This window comes from Lonchura striata, chromosome 2, assembly GCF_050655825.1.
Source record: "Lonchura striata isolate lonStrDom1 chromosome 2, ASM5065582v1, whole genome shotgun sequence".
In the NCBI taxonomy this organism is placed as follows: domain Eukaryota; kingdom Metazoa; phylum Chordata; class Aves; order Passeriformes; family Estrildidae; genus Lonchura; species Lonchura striata.
In genome coordinates, this window is record NC_140704.1 from 121,551,789 (window position 1) to 121,573,952 (window position 22,164).

Below are 22,164 nucleotides of genomic sequence, written 5' to 3' on the forward strand. Positions count from 1 at the left end.
CTGTCTCAGCACATGCCTTGATATGGGAGAGGACCTTCTTCTTGGGGAAGGATCAAGCAGCTTGAAGGAGGAAGTAGATATCTGTGAAGAAGGAGAGGGAGGAACACGGGGAGGAACTGTGACTCCTGTAACCTAAGGCATGAGCAAGGGAAATGGAGTGTGAGGAAGGAGAGGACAAGAGACCTCCACCCATATTTCTCTGAACCATCACCACAAGCACCTTTAATTTTACGGATTTTTTTGTTTCACCAGTAACTACCTACCCTACTCATATGAACCTTACCAGGACTTTGTCTCCAAATCTGTCACTGCCCCAGGCACTGAGAATCTGCTTTGGAAGCTAGTTTTACCTGTAGTATTGAGAAACCTGGAAGAAGCTCTGCTTGCAGGGAAAACTCCTTAAATTCCAAAGGCAGCTATAGTTTTCAAACACTGAGGAAATTTCAGGGGACTTTTTTGAGAGTTAGCTGCCAGCTGTCATAGAAATTGCTGAGCTTTTCCATTCTGGGCACTCACAAGTCTGCAGTGTTTGGACCCACTTGCAGCTGTTCCCAGGATAATTTAAGTTTTAAGAGCCTCAGAAGAGTTCCCATACACTGTTCAGCTTTGAGTCTCTCAGTACAATTTTGTCCGAGGAGGCAATTCAATAAAACCTTGGGAAATGAAATTCCTGTTTCACAATCTGTCCTGGACCAAGCACTGACTCTGTGGACCTCTTTATGATTTAACACAGCCCCTTCCCCAGGCCATGGTGAAGGCCTTCTGGGACTCTGTCCTGAGCCTGTGCACATTCCTGCCAGTGTCCCTGGGCATGAAACCACAATTCTGAACAGTGTTTTTAATACCTTCTGTGGACCAAATACCCCTCAGCTTTACTCATCCTTTCCTGGTGGTGTACCAGAGATGATTATTTTTCCAGGAAGGCACATCTCTCTCTGTTTCATTTTTCCCAAGGTCAATAGTATAGCTACCACTCTGAAAGTATCTGAAACTAAATCTACTGCAGGATTCCCACCATCAGCCCCCTCAGGTGGCTCATATCTGTAGCTGATTGTTTCCTTATCATTCCTGTACAGACCTGCCTGGTAAAACCAGCTTGCTCTGGATGGAAACCATTTGCTTGTCCATCCACTTGAGCATGATTAACAGCCCTCTGCTGTTTCTCCTGGGTTAGGGTGAATTAGGGTGAATTCAAGATAATGCAGGGAAACCTCAAATAGAGAGAGCTTGCAGACCAAGACTTAAATCACACAGAACCTAGGCAAAAATATCAACCTGCTGATAGCAACTACAAATGTCCTGCAACCAGCCTTGCAGTGGAAAGGGGGAAGAGGTAAGGAGCCTGTTTGCCTACTCAGCCACCTGCTAAAAACCCTGCCAGAAGTTTAATAGCCAGAGACATGGACAGTGGGGGTTCATGTCCGTGGGACAGACTAGGAGGAGAGACTTGGAGTTTCATTATTAGACATCATATTAGATGCCATTAGATCCATGAATGTGTTTTCCTGTTCAGCTAATATTAATTTTTTACTGGTACCGAGAATTTCAATGTATGGATCTGGCTGCCAAGGTTCTACCAAAAATGTAGCCTTCCTTTCATTTGGTTTCGCTGAGCCCAGCAGTGGCTAAGATCTCACTGGGCTCACTGCACTGCCTGCGGATAGCTCCATACAGGCTGTATCCTTTATTTAAAAGATATATGTATCTCTGTGTATATGTGTGTGTGTCTGTGTGTATGAGAGAGAGGGAGAGTTCAAGAAACCCCTTTATTTTTCTTCTTTCCCTTTCTTATCTTTTAGTTCTTTAAAAGGAAATTCAAAATAATTTACTTGTTCCTATTTCTCACAATTTCTTCATCAACAATAATGTAATTGTCATTAGACCCATGAAATGGAGGTTATATGATTCTGTATTTCAATATAAACAGAGGCTGGCAAATGAATTTCTTTCAATTTTAGTCGGAAATGCAAGTTAAACAGGGGGTTTCAGTTGTTTTTCTCTTAATAATCATCCTCATTTTTAAAAACCTCATTTTTGTACAATGGAAAAAAGTAAGCTCCAGTTTTTAGCTAAAATATATAGATATCATTTGCAGAACTGAAAAGGGAAGCCAGTTCATTAAGCTCACCACCATTCACAGTCATTCCTAAAGTAGCCACATTAAGAAATCCTTGGTGTTTTACTTTGGTAAAATATCATGCCAGCAGTCACACCATATATGAAAAGGATTTCCAAGACAGAAAACATTCCCAGTGAACTGACTAAAATTCAACACCTTTCACAAACATTTCAGGTTGTTTCAACTTGTTCCAATTGTATAGTCACAGCATTTAGAAACAAAAAAAGATTGGAGTAAATGCACGGGAAGTTAAAATGTCCAATGTCTCCAAAACAAAAAGAGTGTAATATAAAGAAGACCCAGAAAAAATTTCAGTGAGATTTCTGCTCTGTGGTTACATATCAGGTTTAATCAGGCAATTTATGTAGCCAAAGCTTCTCTTATCAATTCAGCAGGGTTTCATTTTTATTTTTTAGTGAGCCAGAGACCAATCCTAATTTTAACAAAGCTTTAGTGTGCATGTGTGCCACTAAAAAATCTTGTACATTTTAAATTTCGTTCAGGCAGTTTCTTCAGTCTATGGAGCAAAGACAGAATTTTTAAATTGTCAAAAAGATACCAGTTTCAGGCGTCCTTAGGATAAGCCAATCTATTCAATTCAGACAAAACCCACCAGTACATAATAGTCTTTACAAGCTCATAAACCACCATACCACCCAAGATGTTAACAAGCTGGCATGTTTTGAGCATCAAAGATAGAGAGGAAACTGTGTTTACATGTTTGGCACAAAAACTAATGAGGAAAGTCAATTGGCCCTTTGTCTTGAGGGTCTGAAGAGCTGTGCTCTAATGTTTGGTTTCTTGGTTGGCACTTGTTCAAGTAATCACTCGTGGCCTGACAAAGCAGCACTTGTGTTTTATTAGTGGCCATGCTGAACTCTCCTGCCTGGGCTATGTTGTCTCTCAATAGAGCACTGCACCAGAGGGCACACTTATTTGAAAACACTAAATCAGAGCATGATGATCTTTGCCCGACAAATACAACCAAGAGGGGAGAAAAAAATGTGACAACAGCTCTCCTTTTGTTAGAGAAAGTAAGGAACCAACAACTGATGTGTGTGCATGTGCGTGCATGTAAGAACAGTCCTGAAACACCAGTGACAAAATAAGAAAAACTGTTCCCACAATGAGATGCTCAGAGCCAACTGGATTTTCTCTATGCTTGGGAACAGGATGTTGGCAAAGCTAAAATTAATATTGCTCACAACTGGGAGAGCAGACATAGCATTTTTAATGTCTCAGGTCAGTCTGGCACTGGCAAAAAAGCTACAGGTTCAGGAAGAAGTCATATGGTGCAAAGTATTTGAAAGTTACTGTTTCATCTACTTAAAACATGTCGAAGTCAAACCCTTCTTTATGTGATGAAACTCAAACCTTCAGCTTTCAAATGCTTTAAAAAGGACAAACTTGTCAGCAAAATTGGGCTGAGATTTGTGATTTGGGAAATTGGACTTTCTTGTGAAACTGTTGGTACTCCTTGCCAGAAAGATGATGAGAAAAAACTTGCAAACTCTGACTCACGGCAGCAGCTCCACTGACTGTAAGAAATAATTGCACGTAGACGAATTAACTATTCCACTTATGATGTCTGTATGTAAGAACCTTCACCAGTCTGGAGGTGGAGGAAAAAAAGCCCAGAGGGATATAAAAATGAAAAATAATGACTAAATTGAAGATCCTTTATCTCATGCTATTTTGTTTAAACCATCTTTGCCTGTCACTTAGTATTTCCTACACAGGATATATAGAATATATTCAAGTATTGTAACAAAGTTTTATATGCTACCTCCACTTAACTTTACTAATTTAGCCAGACCATCTACTTTTAATGCAGTTGCCTACAGATGTGTTAGATGTATGCTTAATAACATCCAGTTTTGTAGGTCTAATCTCCAACATTTTCCAAAGTAGTGTGGGGGTGAGACAAAGAGCAGGTGGGTTCTGTTTAAAATGTATTTTTAAAGAACAAGGAAAAAAATCCTAATAATTTTTGGTTTAGTGCTAATTGAGTCTGAAATTAAATAAATATAATATTAAAGGCTTATATATGAAGAATTATTTTCATTTTCATAGTTCAATATTTGAATGAATTTTGAAAGTTTTTCTGTACTATGACTATTTACAATTTAAATTATATAAATTGGGCATGGAGGGGCGGGGGGGGGAGGAAGGAAATAAAATAGTGCAAGAGCCATGCCAAGTAAAAAAATGCTGAAACCAAAGCTAAAGCCAGTCAAAACTGATCAAGAATGTGATCTCTGAGGTTTTTTAATTTAATAAAGATACAAGTTTTCCAAAGTTCAAAATATAGCTCATGACACCCTTTCAGAAAAAAACAAACCAAAACAAGACAAAAAACTTGTGACATTTCAAACAAACTGAGTATTATACACATTATTTTGCACATTAAATTATACACTTTATAACTGAACAGTCTCTAAACTTTTCCTGCCACCAAAATCATTAATTGATCTGTGAAATTCTGTAACAATTCTGGAATCATACAGAGGGACACCAAATTGTGTAAGCAGTAACTGTGCCTGAAGAGTCATCCCTTCTTAATTTTTGTATAAGACTCTGGACATAATTTTTGGCTTTCAAAAAAACCGTAGTTAATAAATGTCATCTCCAGCTCAAGATGATCATCGAATTACATCAAACTATTATGTGGCAAATAATACTGAATTGCTTGTCTGAATTGCTTGTCCAGTGAGGTGGGTATGGGTGGGTATAGTTAGACATTTCTGCATTCAGTTGTGTCTTGGTAGCTGCTGTTTATCTGTCCTGAGACTAAACTCTGCCTCAGGAGAATACCTTGTAGGATTATTTCAGGGCACTGCAAAGGATGTGCTCCTTTGACACAAAATATATATTATTACTGTAGTCTTAAGGCTCCTGGGCAGTCTGCTCCAACACTCTCCCTTAGGAGACAGCTCACAATGACTGTTCATTTGCACTTTTTAGCCTGCCCTCTGTTGAACATTAGAGAGGCTCAGGACTAAAATCCAGCTTTAGCAGGAACTAGGATCTGCCCAGTGAAGATGCAAATGAAGAGCTCCATAATTTTTTTATGAACTGAGTCCAATATACCCCCATCTGTATATCCCATTAAAATGCTAGAATGATAGAACTTTGGTATTTGACTCTATTTGGAGTACAAAATAGACATTATTTCTCTATTATACAGCAAAGTTGCTTTCTGTCATACAGGTCAGGAATCAAGCAATCCCCTTAAGAGTAGTGTAGGAATGAATGAGTATATGCAATATATAGCTGACACTGAATCTTTTGAAAAACAGTCTTTATTCATTCAGACTGTCAATATCTAAGTTTACCTAGGAGACCAGCAGTTTCTAAATTCTGGTTTTATTTTCTCTTATAAAATTTGCCATTTATTTCAGCAACAATTTTTTTCAAACATTTTACAAGACTTACCTTGTCCTGAAGGAAAGAACATGGTACTAGTTTAGGGATTAATGTTAACTTGTACATTGTAATGGTGTGAATTACACTTTAAAACACAAATAAGGCACATAGCAGATAGAACAGAATAAAGAAATTTTCATTACTTCCTTCAAATTTAGATCCAACTTGTAATCAATTTCTTAAATTTCTGCATGATTTGTCCTCATGTTTTCTCTTTGTTGGATGATTTTAAAATTATTACAGTCGGTTTTTAATAACTATGTATTATGAATGCTGTTTGCTGGTTTACGGAAGACTAATTGCATGGTGTTTAGATATATTTCTTATTATAAATAGAAATTACACATTGATTATTGTTTCATTCTAACAATAGTAGTCAGAATTAAGTCATGCATCTAGGGGTTCTACAGAGAAAGCTGCAGACTAGAACAATCAAAAAAGATAAGAAAAATTAAATGCTTTAACCTTAGAATTAACTTTCCTTTATGAAATACAGTTAGTAATAATTTTCTTACTGTTTAACTTTTTTCCAAATATTATAGGGAAAATGTTGGGTTTCTATTTTTTTTTCCTTGAAAACCAAATCTTCTTTTTTGACACTTATAACCTTCTAACCTGGCATGTGTGCAGGCAAATGGAAATTGTTTGCTTTGTGAATGAAAATTTTACAAAATATAAATCTTTGAGAGCGAGTATTTGTGGTGCTTGTGTAGCATTCTTATAAGGCAAATTCAGTAAAGGCAATGTCCTCAGCACTTACACCTTTAAACATTTCTTTCAAGTACAAAAACCAAATTCTTTACCTATAAAAGAAGGAAACAGAATCACACCATTTCAATGTGAAGCTTGGGAGTGAATGTAGCACTTTATAATACAAGTCATTTCCTGGAAGTTAAATTTATGACATGCTGAGCTAAAGCAAGCGAAGAAGTGGTATCACACTATCACAATGTGACAGATACTTATAAAGGATGTGATTCTACAGCACTGCCAGCAGAATTATGAAGAATTGGAAATGTTTTCAGGAATTTTTACCCTAAGCCTTCATGGAAGTTTAGAGACACAGGAATGTTAGAGCTAAAAAAGTAAATGTGGAAAATATCTATTTTATCTGTGCTGTCTGTGCCAATGGAAAGATACATTCACTGTGACAGTACAATTATAAAAATACAACTCTTTCCTTAGACTTTCTTTGTTAAAAATATCTCTGTGCAGAAGAACAGATAAAGTTAGAATCAGTATGATTCCTAATAGTGAATCTTCTGCAACAGGGTTCTATCCATTATTATAAGTATGAATGCTTCCATGGATCTATTTGTTCTTGGACACAGTTGTCAATATATTGTCTGAATCAAATGAAAATAGAAATAAAATTTGAAAATTAATGATTCTTACATGATACAATAGTATAAATCTCTGGACCTGAAAAATGGAGATATTAATGAAAATACCTTCAGTATGAAACATTATCCAATTTGATCAACTTCCACAAATATACTATTTAGTCCTTTATTTTTCAGCAACTTCCTATAAGACTTGGAAAATCCCTCTACTCTCCTAAAGCAACATCTTTTCAAAAGAAATACAGAACACTAATTTTCATCTAACCTTATTCAGACAAAGCTCTCATTTTTTTCAATGAGAACTTGCCATTAAACTAAGCATCTAAACAAATCTGCTGCTTCAGTAACTGTCTAAGTTACTAAATCCAAACAGGGGCACCTAAAAACAAAATCTTGATTGATTTCAAACTGTGCCTATCCATAAGTCCTACTGATAAAATAGAAAACAGAAGTCTGAATCTTCAGATGTCTATGTTGCAAAGATTATTTTGCATTAAGTCCTAATTTCAAAGTCCTAATTCCAAACACTTCCATTTTTTTGAACAATTTCTGTGTGAAATTTTCCTTACATATTTTTATTAGCTAACAATTTCTCTTTGGTCCTTTGCTTTGAACTTTGTAAGCTCAACACGTACCTTTTACCTTGGCAAGTTATTTTTCCAGTGGCAGCATAATGAAGAGTCCCATTCTTAATGCCAGGAAAGCAAAACAAATTCATGCAAATAAATTACATAGCCATACACAACTGGTGGAGACATGGGAAACAGACAAATTAAAGTTAATATTTAAAAATATTTATATTTAAAATAGTTTTATGTCCATATGGCACACTTAGTTATTTTAAATTGAACCAAACAGGGGACATGGTATATCTACTTTGTTCTACCTTTAATTTCCAGACTATGTGCTTGTGGCAAATGAAAGGTATGCATGTATTTAGAAATATAGCTATTTGACAGAAAGACCTGGAACAGTGGCTTCAGTTTCCTCTGTCTTGCAAAAGGAGAGGTAATGGACTATATTCACCCTGTCCCTGAACAGATCTGTCATTGAGCTCTTGGAATTAGCAAACAGAGTTGCCAGTAAACATCTGGCCACAATGCTTTTGCAGAGTTGTGAGGATGGGCACATTCTGACTGAGGCACTTCGCTTCCACCAGCAGCTGCTTGGCCTTCCCACTCCTTCATCTTAATCACCCTGCCCACAGAGCTCCTCTCAATACAAATCCCAGTGCTATAGAGGAGTGTGACCTGGGCAGCTGAGGTCTCTCTTCCTTGCCAAAAGAAAGAAGCCTGTTTGTGGAGAGTCCCCTCCATGCTTGGATGGATGGGTAAGCATCATCCTTGCATATATACAGCCCTTGCTGACTGAACATCATCATTTCCTTGGTCTAAGAAAGTGGGGACCTGAAACCACAGCAGTTCCTTCGTCTATCTGAACTAAGGCTTATTAATGCACCACATACACTCTTGTGTTGAATATAAGCAAATCAAACATAAGCACAATAATGTGGATGTTCCATGGAACCTTAATTTTTGTGCTCCCGAAGGTCCTGTACACTTTGACAATAGCCCCGGTGGACAAAATCTCTTAAGCAGGTTTCTGAATAGAAAATCCACTTCTTGCAAGTTCGATTAAGCTAGCTAATTTTCAGTCAAACACACTAATTTCGAGACAGGTTCTTCTGATGTTTTCCCTCTGTTTGCAATTTGCATCTTTAAACAGCTTGGTGTTTCAAAGCAGCAGTGGCAGTAAGGTCACAAGGTTTTATGTTAAATAGCAACATCCCTCAGCTTTTTAAAGAAGCAACAGAGCAGCTGATCTGATGGCACATAATTTTCTTTCTTTCCCTTTTTCTCTTTGGGCTAGAAAAAGGAAGGATTGGAGCTTCTTATGGATCACAGACATTTTACACTGGAAGAAAGAGCAGATCTATAGGTCTTTGTGCTCTCGAAAGCAACACAGAATCACAGGTGTCCTTGATTATCAAGAAATCCTCTTCTTTTCTAATGGTTTGCCTTTCTCTCCCTGAGAACAGCAGGTCATCTTTCGGGCATGAATATATCATTTTAAGGGGCACAAAATTCAACCTTAAAAGGAAAATTTTAAATAAGGTATATGCGGCATTTGAAGATTTAAAAAAAAGAAATGCTTGTAAACATTCAGTATGCCAGAAATCCAGGCTGTGCTGACTCATCCAGAGTAAACAGTTATAGTAAAGAGATGTTTCTCAATCAATTTTGCCTGTGCTATGTTTCCATTTCTGAGGAACAGTGGTAACAGCATAGCAAATAAAGTGTGACACAATGACACCTTGCTTCAACCTTTTTCCCAGTAAAATTTCTTCTCCCCTCCACTGCCCTTTTTTATGGTCACACAAAATGAATTTGTGGGCTGTAACTAGCCTGAAGCAGCTTTTTGTGCCTTGGGAGACTGGCTGGTCACTGGGATTGAAAAAGCCTGCATCTCATAGTTCCAAGCAGTTTTGACAGTTGCTGAAGACATGTACCAGTAAATACTCTAACCTGAATTTAGCATAGCATCAAAGGCTCCCAAGCCGAGCTGCCTGGCAAAGCCATTCTCAGCCCATCAGGGCTCTGGGACATGCAGCCTCACGCTGGGAATGCTGCTGCTGTTGCCTCTATGGCTCTGCATCCATCAGATTTAAAATCAATGTGGTTTTATCTCACAAATGTAGATGCATATAAGTTTGAGAGGGGTGCAGGAAGAAATACAGAATATCATTAAAATCATTGCTGAAAGCAACGGCTTTTATATAATCATATGTTTGTACAGGTAGGTATGAATATATGGGTGAACATGGGATGTGTACCTTGACAGCTAAAACTAAGTTAGAGTAAATGCAGTGTTGCTTACACCTCATATATACTGTGACTGATATATCAAAATCTTCATGCAATCCTAAGGTTTCCAGTTCTAAAAAATTAGCAAGGCATTACTGGTGACAGGGAAAACATGCTTTGCCACACTCACAGAGGAAGATACAGATGTGGATACCTATGTGGAAAAAGGTAAACAGAACAAAAAAAATATCCATTTTGAAGCAAATATAAAGGTAATTTTATCACTGAAGCCTCTTTGGGGAAAAATGCAGTATGTGATGCATTGCACTTTTGCTTCACTTACGACTCAGCAGCTATAATTAATACAAGACAGTTGAAAAATTTAATTCTGTTTAATTCATTATATATTTTTCCCTTTCCAGAGACCCATGTGATGTGGTAGAAGCTAAAAAAACATGTCTTGTCATTCAATATTTATTAAGTGAACCAAAATAGCCTGTTTTGTAGAAAACAAATTTCATTTTGCCTGTCATATTACAACATAGTGCCAGTCTGATCTGTTGTATAGTCTCACTGAACCTGGTGACTTTGAAGTATACTGTGTATACAAATGTCTTGCTGTAAGCAGTCCTGTGTGTCAGCATGTGTGAAGACCAGCAAGAACTTGCCATTCAGAGAAATACAGGGCTGTGAAGAAGGGCAGAGAATTCAGTTACCTTTTCTTCCTTATTTAGGTGCTGCAGAAGAATATGAAGGTAGTTCAACAAGGCAAATTATACAAGAACAATTCTTTTCAGTATGTTCTGATGTGTGCAAACATGACATATTTAATTAGTATTACATTCTATTTCTTATAAGAAATACAAGATTCTAGATAGGATAATTATCTTTTAACAACATACAGCTGTTAAACTTCTCAGGAATATGGTACCCAGCATTGGTTCTTAGAGCACGTCACAAATAACCACTTTCACAGCAGAACATTTATAAATGTCATGTCATGGAAGACAAAAGCTACTGTAGAAAAAGGGAAACATTTTAATTCTTATAGATAAAGCAAGGCCTTAGAATCTCACACCTGTGCAGCAAGCAAAAGTGATTAAAGGCAGAACAAACAAGCAAAAACCTTGCATTAAATAGATCATGAATTTGCTTGTGGGTCTGTAACAGATGTGTTACTAAGGATGCTTTGTTTATCCAGTTGCAAGACTGTCGAAGAGAATCATTCTAGTGATGCTGCTTATCATGCTTTTAATTCTGCTCAGGCAAAACTGTTAGCTTTGAAAAAGCAATTTTTTTGGCCCTACTCTATCTGGCTGCACAGAATTTTCAAAGCACCACAACGTTGTAAAAAATGCCCTTTTAATCAGATTACCCTTGGCGGACGTCCCAAACTCAGGCTGAAGTGCAGTGCTTGTGGTTTCTCAACAGCTTACACTAAGCCTGCACCATGGAAATAATCTACTTTTAAAACCCAGGAAACAAATCGACTGCACTAAGGACATAAGTCGCTGTCATTAGGGAGTGATTAAGCTAAACATTTTTATACACTCTGGTAGCCCAGTTTCATATTGTGTACCTCTGTGCTGAGAAAAAGAATGGCACCCCAAGTAATTGCTTGTTTGATTCAGGCACCCCAAAATTATTTGGTCTTACACAAACTAAACTTAATTTTCCTCTAATAAGCACAAGAGGAAAAAAGAGGGGGAGGAGGAGATTTGCCTTTAATGAATTAGAAAATACAGTAAAATCAGCTTTACAAGCAATAATTCAACTGAGGATCATGAGTTTGATTAAAGACTGTACACGATATTTTTTGACACACATTAGCCTCTCCTAAAAATCCTGTCACCTTATATTAAATTACTTCTACTTGTTTTATACAAACATATTTCCTTTAATAAATAATTTATATTGGAAATTCTGTGTGTTTTTGAAGAGGCAGCTACTATTTTTACAATTTCCCATTATAATGCTAGGTCTTCATCTTTCTGTGATGTTGCATTTTTCATAGTGGGAAAATGTGACATTGAGAGATTTGAACAGAAATTACTGAACCTCCCCCAATTTCCCTCTAACAAAACTGCAAAAAAAAAGGATACGGATGTGACGCTAATCAAATTATCTGGCATCTGAGACAATCTTGCTGTTTGAGTACTTGCCGATCCTAAAGAAAGGATCTAGATGTCAGATCCTGGTTCATGAAGGTGTGTTTGTGGGAGGGAGGGTTGTTTTTGTTTTGTGCATAGGTATGAGCTCAGGTCTGACATAGATAACATGTTCAACTGGTCTAAGGTACAAATCAGGTCTGTTCTTGATCCCTACTTTGGACATTCTGCTGATAGTTCATTTCTAATTTATGAAGCATGTCATTAATCCTCAATCTGTCAGCCTTTTTTTGACAATAATTCAGTCTGACAGTTGAAGGATTAATATTTATTAAACACCCCGTACTTTAGAAGTCAAAGAAATGCTCAATTCATTTTCGCGGCAAAATCTTCCAACTCATAGCAAGCACTATCCCAAATCCTTTCGTGCTCCCTAATAGCCAGACAAAACCCAATAGACAACACAATGGAAATAGATAGAAACAGCAGATGACCAAAAGAACCATAAGAGAAACAAAATAAAAAGAAAAAATATGTAATTACAAGTAATCTTTCAAAAGACTTGGTAGTGGATTCATTTAAGGTATTCCTCTGCCCAAGCATATGTTTTCTCACTCTTCCTTCCTTCCAGCCCTCCCCCTCCCTTCCCCACTCATAAATTATTCATAACCTGATAAATATGCAATTTCAAAAAAGTGCAGACACGGCAGCACTGCATTAAAAAAAAAAAAAAAAAAGAAAGGCTTGTGCTTTTCACACAGAAGACCTGAGCTGCACTTAACGGATGACAGATTTTCCAGTATTCAAAAGCTGTATTATATATATGATAGGAGTAAGACAGTATTTCTGGTCTGATTCCTTGCTAGACATGTTGTGAATTGTCTGTGGAAAGCTGTAACATAAAACAAATGGTGGTTTTGGTTTGGTTTGGTTTAGTTTGGTTTGTTCTTTTTTTTCCTTTTTGAAAGACAATATATGGTGAAAAGCAATGATGTTCCCACCATTTAAAGTTTGGCTCAGTGTATGCTTTCAGGTAATTATAAAACTGGGGAGTGAGTACTGCAGGGGAAGGAGCACGGCCACACATTTTCTCATGTACCAGTGCAGAATTTGCAGGTAGAGCACGTGCTGTACGCAATTCTCCAGTTATCCCACTGGGAAGGTCTCCCTCCTCCCAGAGTCCCCCTAAGCAGTGGCCACTTATGGGCCATCGTGTGAATGCTCTTCAGGGGCCAATTTCACAGGCTCAGCAGCAAAGTGCTGTGCCTGCTGCTTGCATGCAGGTAAAGCCCACCAGAAGTAAAATGCAGGATGAGGAGCGGAGTACCTCCATTTTGTGGGCTAATTGCTTGATTACCACACTGAAACAAAATGGAGGAAAGATTTTTTTTTTTTTTTCTTTTTTCTGGTGAAAGGAACCCTAGGCTGATGTGACAGGAGAGACAAAGTATCAGGAGAAAAATAGTGCTTAAGGAGCATCAGTCATAAAATCACTAATATGAATTGGAATATGAGAAATATAGATAATGTGTACACATTCTTAGGGCTAATAAATGCACAGGACTCACGTACAGTTGATCTTTGGGTTTATCAACAGTTAGAACATAAAAATGATTTCAACCCATGATGTGTAACCTTTTGGATGAACATTTAAATTGGAAACACCATGGGTAAGAAATAGACCTCAGCATTTAATTTGGACTGGTTAGTTGGAAGCCTGTATTTACTGTAAAATAATTTAGAATTTAATTAAATAACACTGCTGATGCCAGTCACATCAGCACTGTAAAGATGATTAATTGCGTGCTTAAATGAAATATAAACTACCTTTAAAGTAACATCAATGAAGAGTCCTGTAAGCAGACACCATATGATAGATTTAAACACATAAGCCTACCTGCACCCCTTAGAAACATGCCATGGTTAAAAAAACAGGCCCTACATTTAAATGTAGCAGTTGTACCAAAACCAGAGCCTTTTATGCGTTTCTGTTTTTCAGGCAAGCCTGATCTATTTTTTCCCCCCACTCTGGAAATGCTTTTTTTATTTTGCAGGAGAGCTTTCACATGATTTGCATTGTCATCTCATGGGCTGGCTATCGACAGGCAAACAGGGGCTGAGGCACTGTAATACAGGGCCACACTGTCACAACAAGGCAGCTGGACGGTGACATATTCCACTTTGTTTCCATTGTATTTCAGTTCTCAGAAGAGCAGGACAAAGGGCCTGACAGAGTTAACCATGGATTGTCACCTTGATTTGTCCAGTCTAGCAGATATGCAGAAATGAATGGTATTCTGATTATAAACAAAACACAGAAACAAACAAGCTGGCAAACAGCATTTTCCAGACTATATGTAGGAAAAAAAAAAATAAAAAGAAAAGAAAAAACCATTCAAGTATCTTTATAGATGCTACATCCTCCATGGGAGAAATAAAAGCAGGAAGAATCCTCAGATTACCACGCAGAATAAGTAACACTGTCTGTCGAAAACAGCAGAAGAAAGATCTCTGACTAAGGACTGGGTTCTCTTTGAATAATCTGCATCATGTTGGTTTATTTTTCAGGAATGCTATGACAGTGCTTCAAAATAGAAATTTTTATCATAAATGTAAACACTTTGGGGCAGGGAACATTCCCTGTGTATGATAAACTTGTTTGTGGGACTATATCCTTAACAAGGTACAGGGAGGTGCAGTTATACACATGTGGAATATAGTAAACAAAGCATTTCCTGAAGAGGTACCAAATTAAAATCTAATTTTCTAAAAAAGTAAAACCAGTGAATGCAATTAAATTTCTACTCTTAATATAGCTCTGAATTAAATATAAAGAGTGTCATATTTAACAATTACTACTTAGAGAGATGAAAAGCAGGCAATTGCTGAGGAAATTCAGTGGTGAAGCAAGAATTATAATTAAAATCCATGACTGCTCTCTTTTTTAATTTGAACAGGTTCAAATTTTAACAAAATCATGTACAAAAGAAATGAAAAAGAAATCTCCAGCTTAAAAAAAATAAAGGAATCAGTTGTCTTTTGCCCTAATTTCTGAGTATATGAGAATTCTGGGTTATGCTTCTGATCAGTAAGGCAAATTGAACTGGAAAAAAAAAAGGGACATGACTCAAATGAGCAAAGGTCAGTTCTGAAACACCTTAATTTTTTATAGAAGATGAAAACAACCAGCAAGAAACCTCGTTGTGGTTTCTGACAACCACGTGTTTATTAACTACATGAAAGACATAATCAAACTCTCATTTTGCTTATACAACATACCTCACCAGAATAGACAAAATAGTTGCCTCTGGAAAAAAAAAAAAAAGAACGTTTAGAAACACGTCATTTATCTGTCTTTTTTATTTATGAGATAAGCCTTATCAGAAGATGTGGTATTACATATCACAATAATGTATTCACTTCTGAGCATGCAGTATTTTAAACAGACACGAAAGGCTAAATGTATTTATTATTTTAGCATTGCTGCTAGTTTTTAATAGTAGATTGGAGGATTTTTTGAATTTGTGTACACGTTTTGTTATTTCACTTGGTGTGCATAAATTCTTTTAACAGTGCAAAAACACACATTAAAATATAACATGCCATAGTACAATTGTAAGTATCTACTTGAAGCTATATTATGCATCAGAAAAGGAAAAAAAATATATAAATCTTACCCACATACTGGAATGCTAATGTGCATCCATCAAAGGGCTACACATTCATAGTAAAGGCTGCAGCCCAAATAAAGCCCCTTGCATTACCGCATACATGCAAAAATGTGGAAAAAAAATGGAAATCTCTTTTTTCCTTTACCAAAATTGTTTAGGAAAACCTATGTACGCCAAAAAAAAACATTTATTGTCCAAGGAGAAAATTGCACAGATTTGTCTTTCCTTGGAATTCTATGCAGCCAACCGTAATAGCTCTTTGACAGTTCACCTGACTGCAGCAGAAATGGGAATGTGATGGTTACAGTGGATGACAGAAAGGGGCCATTTGAAGTGCTATTATGCAGTTTACATGAGAAGATTTCCACAGATTTTGGTTTTATTTAGTTATGTTATGTATTTTTTTTTGCTTTTTTTTTCTTCTTTTTTTTTTTTTTTTTTTTCCCTTTACCTAGCAGAGTATGCCTTATAATAATAAAGAAGACATTATTTTCTGGAGCTACCATATAGGAAAGACCTTAAAATTTTATTAGTATTTCCAAACTGGCTTGGGAGAGTCACTGTGCTTCACTACTAAAAATGGAAGAGTTCTATTTTCTCTTGCCCTGATCACATTTTAAAAGACTGTTATGTATGTTTTATTTCGTTAAGCTTACCCAGCAATTTTAGATAGACTAATATAAACCAGGTATTGTATATTCATACTTTAGCATAAGTGGAAGAATATTTTTTTTTTTTAATGCGCACATTTGTGGGATGTTGGAAACCTTTTGAATGTTAAGAATTGAAAAGTATATCTTGTAAACCTTAGATCCTGAAAAAATAATCTTTGAGCACCTTTCTGGAAAGACCGAAATCTGCAAGCTCTCGTTAGGATAAATGGTCTAACTGAAGCTAATAAGTCTTCTCAGAAGAGTAAAGCCTACTCACATGAGTCAGCACTTGCAGCACCGAGCCGTGACTGTTAGGCATTGTATGGAAAGAAGCAAGGAGTTTTTGCTTTATGGCATTGCTGTGCTGCACAGGTCTCAGTTCAGGAACAGATGAGCCTAAACCAATGAACAAATACATACAGTCATTTTTTGTGTCCAGATAACATACAGAAAAACATGATGGTGACATGCTGGTTGCTTAACACTGAAATGTTTAAAAGGAATATATATCCACTGTGTAAGAAGATAAAAGGATAAAAGTGATAATGACTAAGCTACGCTGTTCTAACTTACTCTGCATCTGCATGTGATTTATAATTTTATAAAGGAGAGAATACAAGGAACTGTACCTTTGATATATTGTTAAGCAGACCTTCTATGTTTGTATTTTCTGCATAAGGTCAAGACTGTAGACATGGGATTAATCAGCTGTTCCTCCTAAACCATGAATCAGGATAAATTTTTGTTGGTTTCATACAGTACAGTCACTTGAATATAAAATTAAATATAGAAAACAGAGAAATAGGTGAAACCAAGCTGACGTTACAGGCAGTAATTGCAATATTGGTATAATGACAGATCCTTTCTGCTTCTGCATTTTTAAGAATTTCAGCAGTAATTACAAAAACCAATATTTAATTTTTCTACCATTTTCTGCAAATGCAATGATTCTTTGAAGCATATTGTTCTCTCAGAGCGTGATATTTTATTGAAATGTAAAAATTTTGCACCTCTTTCTATAAACACATTTCTTCCTATGTGTATTTTGTCCAATTTACAAGCAAAAAAAAGATTCAGTTATCTTCTGCATGTCTTCTAGAGAACATACACCTACACATAAATGTAGCCTGCCACCTGCATTGTTGTTAGCTTATTTGTCAGGCTGTACCTTGATAGGATTTGAGAATATTGGGTGCAAAGTGTCTTCAGGAAGAGGGAGAGAAATCATTCACCATTAGAGATAAGTATGACAAGCTCCCTTTTACACTAGGATACACTTGTATTAAACAGAATGGCGGGGTGCCTGAGTGAGATAGCATCTATTACCAATGATGACATGAAAATGGACACTTATTAATCACTGGTTTCAAAATAATTATCTATAGCTTTATAAATGCTATAACTAAGGCCAGTTTCCCTTCCTAGGCATTACCTAATATTCAAAATACTGCTTTCTCATTACAGTTCAAACTGAAATTATTTGGTAAAGCAGGTGTTAAAAGTGTGCAGCAAATATGTAAGTTATTAATTATTAAAATGTTAATATAAAACAGACATTGTATAGTAATTTTAGAAATAAACAATCTATAGGTATTCAAAATAGGTCATGATTACTCAAAATCAAACACTTGATCTGATCTCTGTGATATTTCATAAATACTTTTTTTGGAAGCTCAAATATCACATAAATTTTTTTTAATTTATACCTACAGAATGGGATTTTTGTGGGTCACAAACATATTTTCCATTATATAGGATATTTCACTAAGAGGGATGTAAAACCAAGATTACGGAAGGAAAAGATTTGGAGGACTTTTGCCAGTGAAAGTACTTTTTTCTGATAAACAGCTTTTATGTGTTTTGTATTTTATTTATTTTCAGCACAATTCGTTGTAGAGGTTAAGCCTCTCTCAGATTTGCAATCAAACCATTGTATTAATATGAAAAACTTCCAGAAACAGCTCAGACAATGTAATGCCCTATATTCAAGTACTTCACATGCACAAAGCATATCAAAACCATATTTTGCCTCTAGTACTAATTGTGTGTATATTTTTTATTATATCTATTTGCATACATAGTGCTATATGAACACTGGAGAAATATATTATTTAAGGGACTCATTTTGGAAAAAATTCATTATCTTTACTAGATGTGGACACACGGCTTTCTTTTATGAATATTTTTCATTTAAATTTAAAGTCAAGTTTTGAAAAAGTAGTTCTAGTGATGGGATAACAATTTAGTAATTAAAAGGAAATGACGACATGGCATTAGGAAAAATATCTGTTTGCGTTCAGAAAGGACACATGCATGGATGCATGTGAATGGCTACAGTGTTTTAAATCTTTTTTCAAAAGTAACCATATGAAATTATATTCCAATCATTTTAGTTCTTGTGCAGCACCTTTTATCACGTGATGGCTAAATTTTATTTTATAAAGTTACTCTAAGTTCTAATTTGCTACAATAATAATCTGATATTTTAATTAAAATCATGCAAGATGTAGCAGTCTTAACGTGTTTCTGCATTATTCCAATTTGCATCCCAAAACCAAGTAATTCCAGATGGAAAAAGGCCCATTAAAAAGAGTCAATAAAGAAATACAGGAATATTGTCTAGTTTTGGAATAATAATTGCATAAATATGTCTAGGAAATGTATGCATTTCTGATTTAAGTAAGATTTTGCAGGTAACAGTCATTTTGCTAATAATAAAAAAATTAATATGGCAACAACTGTTTCCTCAGTGTAAATATAAATTATGTTTACCACAAGCTCCTGTAAACGTTTTGACAATGATTTATAAGTATGTCTAATAAAAATGTTATATTTTTTCTATTCTAGAAGACAGCTAAATATTTTATAAATATAATTCAAAGTAACATATTGGTTTGTTTTGAATATCTTGTTTCTTTTTGTGTTTTTTTTTTTTCTCTTAATAAAAATGCCTCTTCTAAGAATGCTTTGAATTAAAGCAGGTAGTTTATTTTTGTTGTTGTTGCTGAAGTAGGTTGTACTTCTTTCTCCCCTAATACTAATTTGGTAACTTAAGCAGCTCTTGAACATTTGCAGTATATATTATTAAGGATTAAGCCTCAAATTTATTTGTATAGGTAAAGAACCTGGTATTGCACAGGTCAAGTGGTTTCAGCATGAACAATAAAGCAATATATTTAAAGAGGTGTTAGTGTCTCCTTTCTGAATCCCTTTTTTATTTCAAAGTGCAAATATGGTTATAAATCACATTACCCAATGCATACAAATGATTTGAATTACAAAACAGACTGGAATATCTGCATCTTCTGTTTAACCTGTGGAGATGACTCATATAATTGAATGGGAATAGGGATACTATACTTATGTATAAACTTTGACTAACTTATTTTAAAGATAAGTGCTTCATGGAGGAGTGAAGAATGTGTCTGAGATACCAGTAGGATTAGCTTTCTGTATGGCAACTAATCCACTAAATGACTCTCCCAAATTTCTCACCTGATTTATTCAGAACAGATTATTCAAAAGGATGTACCACCTCTGCACTTCTCTATCAAATTGCCCTTTTTTGTTTAAGAGAGAGAAAGTGCTTCTCTAAGTATAATAAGAAGCACAATTAGGAAAATATACCCATTTTAGAAAGGCTATGATCAACAGAGCTTATTTAAACACCATTTTCCTCTGTGCATAGTTTGTACCCACCTCTGTCCAGAGAAACATCTCTTGAAAAAATGTCTACAAACAATAACCCCCCAAGTCAGTGGATATAACCAGAAGGTTACCCTTTTCCAAAAACTCCATTGGCAGGAGTGTGCACAATTTGGATGCTCTCTGGACAAATCTCCCATGGGAAAAACAAGCACCTTTTTTCTGCAGGCAGTTACTGTATGTGCTGGAAGATGAGATCTGGAGAACAATCTGTGGTGGTGACCACTTTTTGAAATGTATGTTCTCTACATGAAAGACTAATAACAAAAGCATATTCCACTTCACACATGATATTTTTTTTAAATGCTTTCAAACTGTGATTTTTGATACATGGTATGTGACACTTCTTACATGAAAATCAGATGGAAGCCCAGACATTTTGATACCAGCTGCTGTACAGAAGACAACTTTTCATCTTTGGAAGCTTATACTTCCCCACTGAAATACAGGTTCAGTGGCAGGGAAGATCATGAGCACCTGACTATTTGGCAAAATAAATGCACTAAAAGATTTAAGAACTCATCAAATATAAAAGAGTTGTGTAGCAAGTACTCAGCTTGACTCTGCTACTAAAGGACTATATCTGCCTTCTTCTGGATCTTGCTTCCCTTGCCTCCTGGAGAGCAGCAAAAGTCCTGGAGTCTGTTCAACATTGCTAACTTCCTGTTTGTCAGTATCAAAGAAACCCTGCCCTGTCATTTTGAAGACTTTTTATAACTTGTTGGCCTGTGATGATCTGGCATCATACCCACACTGCAGCATGTGGGACTGAAAAATACCTGAAGTACCCTTGTGGAGCCTTGTTAGAGATTCTCCTTCCATGAATCACAGAATCACAGAATAATGAGGTTGGAAGAGACCTCGAAGATCATAAAGTCCAACCTATGCCCTAACACCACAACTAGACTATAGCACCAAGTGCCAAGTCCAGTCTTTTTTTAAACATATCCAGAGATGGTGATTCCACCACCTCCCTAGAAAGACAATTACAGTATTTTATTATTCTTTCAGTGAAAATTTTTTTCCTAATATCAAACCTAAATCTTCCCTGACATAGCTTGAGACTGTGTCCTCTTGTTCTGCCAGTTGTTGCCCAGTGTAAGAGATTGACCCCCACCTTTCTACAACCTCCCTTCAGGAAGCTGCAGAGAGCAATAAGGTCACCTCTAAGCCTCCTCCTCTCCAGGCTAAACAACCCCAACTCCCTTAAACATTCCTCATAGGGCTTGTGTTCCAAGTCCCTGCTGCCTTTTGCAGTCAGTGACAGCATCTGGTGGGTGTTGCCTTGTGGGCATCAGGCTGGGGGTCCCCAGGGCAGGAGGACAGCTGCTAGGGACCCTGCAATACTGAACACATGGCTCAGGGCCTGCCTCCACCTCTTTCAGCCTTATACCTCCTCTTGCCATTATCTGCACATCCTACTGTGCCCAAAATGGAAAGAACCAGTTCTCACACCCTGTCTGCCTGGTAATGAGTTTCTTAATAGAGCAACAAAAAGGAAAAGCCTTTTCTTTGTGAAATGGTAGGGGGAAAAAAGAGGAGTGGTATTGAGTGTCATAGGAAGAAAATGCAGGAAACATGCTTTGCATCCAAAATTCTCCCACATTAGGCCCAAACAAGGTGATATTACAAGTGTATGCCACAAAAGCTATCAAACAGCAGGGAAGGAAACACACTCAAGGCTGTTTTCCTAACAAATCTTGCATGAATTTCATAACCTTTCTATAGGGAAGAAAATCAGGAGGCCAGGTAGTGTCCTGGGTGTGACTTTGCTGAGGCATAAACACTTACAATCTGTATGTAGATGTGCCTTTAGGTGCAAGTGTGTGTGTGTGTGTATGTGTGTGAGGGAGAGTCAGGTCAGGTTCTTGTTTATGACTTGTGAGAGATAGAAACAAGTGTATTTACTTGCAAGTCTGTAAAGGACATCAGTGGAAACAGGATTAGGCCTGTAATATTATTCCTTGGCCAAGATCTACTCTGGAGAAGGTCACTTAGGTGAAAAATATGTGAAACTGTTGTGACAGCTTTTTTAATGTTAATTTGATGAAAGAGATATGGTGCAAATAAAATGCTACACACTGTAAAAGGCTCCCAAGCTGACTGAAAGTCCCTTAGTACCAACCTGAGACTCTCTCAAACACCGAAGACCAAATAATTTAAAATTATTCTTAGAAAGGAACATGGTTTTTAATTTGATGACCATTTTGTGAACTCTGTATGGATGGATGGATGGATGGATGGATGGATGGATGGATGGATGGATGGATGGATGGATTCCAGCTGCCTGATACTGCTCTACTATTTAAATCTTGAAATGTCATACCTATTCAGA

General features: G+C 36.5%; 1 long non-coding RNA gene across 4 annotated transcripts in view; it reads right to left on the reverse strand.

Annotated features, from left to right (window-relative positions):
* Positions 1-22,164, reverse strand: part of LOC146768402 (uncharacterized) — a 212,943-nt gene that overhangs the window by 52,820 nt on the left and 137,959 nt on the right. For 3 of the 4 annotated variants that reach the window (XR_014952917.1, XR_014952919.1, XR_014952920.1), the window contains 2 exons: positions 16,402-16,520; positions 15,080-15,107 (listed from right to left, as the gene is read on the reverse strand). This is a non-coding gene — a long non-coding RNA (uncharacterized LOC146768402). Of the gene's footprint in view, positions 1-7,523; positions 11,860-15,079; positions 15,108-16,401; positions 16,521-22,164 lie in introns of all 4 variants that reach the window. The other variant, XR_014952918.1, reaches the window with a different exon arrangement.